General features: G+C 45.4%; 1 pseudogene; it reads right to left on the bottom strand.

The window, feature by feature from the left end:
* Nucleotides 1–412: 412 nt before the first annotated feature.
* Nucleotides 413–978, bottom strand: LOC122742482 (annotated as a pseudogene).
* Nucleotides 979–1219: the final 241 nt, after the last annotated feature.

Below are 1219 nucleotides of genomic sequence, written 5' to 3' on the forward strand. Positions count from 1 at the left end.
TGAGGCTGGATTTGAACTCAGTTCCTTCTGAATCCAGGGCTGGTGCTTTATCCACTGCGCCAACTAGCTGCCCCCAGACTAAACTAGCTTTTGAGGCTACCATATAATATTGCTGGTTCTTGAGTCCATTACAATCCGTAGATGCTTTTCAGATGAACTGCTGTCTAGCCATTCTTCCCTATTGAACTTTTTTTCCAGGAGGAAATAGCTTTATTTGAATGACTATCCATAACTTAAGATGCTTTTTGCTACTAAGAGTTTACATTACAATCATTCATTTTGATAAGACCACACAAGCATTTGCCTTGTCCCAACATTTTATATCATCTTGCTATTTCCACAGTGCGAATGCCATCTGTCCCTCCCCTTGAAACCTGTTCTGTTAGTGACATAGACAAAGAAACAAAGTATGGGTGGTCTCAGCTTTCTTTATCATTTCCCTATCAATTATGGATTAATAAATTCGATTGGTCTTCAGAGGTGATTTTTCCATTTCTTTCTTTTGAAGGTCTCAATTAGGCTAATCCGTTTGCAAACCTGCACTGCTTCAACACCTCGCTAAAGCCCTCACACAGCTTGAGGTCACCCTGGTTCTAGGCACGCTCTAAGAACTGCTTCATCTCATAGTGGCAGGGGCCAAACTGCTGCTGCTTGCTGGTACCCTGGCTGGGCTCCCTGAGGCTCCTGGTAGGTGATGTCAGGCCTTGCAGGCTCAGCATTGCTTCCACCACCGAAGCCTCCAGTAATGGCATGACCAAAGGTGTGCCCAACAGCTGAGCCCACTGCCACTCCTGCTGTGGTGGTAGCCATTTGGGCCATTAACCCTGGCTGCCTGGGTGCAGCAGAAGATGGGACAACTTCGGAGGGTGGTGCTGCTCCTGGAGGGTGAGCTGCTGGTGCTGGGGCAGCTCTCATTGGGGGTGCCCGACTGGCAGGGAGGGGCACCCGGGAGGTCTGGCTCCTGCTTCTGTGCGGCATAGTTGTCTCCTAAAGACAGAGGTCCTGGGGAGAAATGACCTATTGAACTTTTAAGGTTGATTTCTTGAACCCCCAAGTAATACTTTCTATTTATTCCTATTAAATCTCAAAATATTTAGCATACTTTTTAACCTGTTGAGATCTTTTTGGTTTCTGACTTTATTATCTGATATACTAGCTATCCCTTCTGGTTCTGTGTCACCTGCAATTTAAATAAGTTTGTGATATATATATATGTATA

This window comes from Dromiciops gliroides, chromosome 2 (assembly GCF_019393635.1).
Source record: "Dromiciops gliroides isolate mDroGli1 chromosome 2, mDroGli1.pri, whole genome shotgun sequence".
NCBI classification, from domain to species: Eukaryota; Metazoa; Chordata; class Mammalia; order Microbiotheria; family Microbiotheriidae; genus Dromiciops; species Dromiciops gliroides.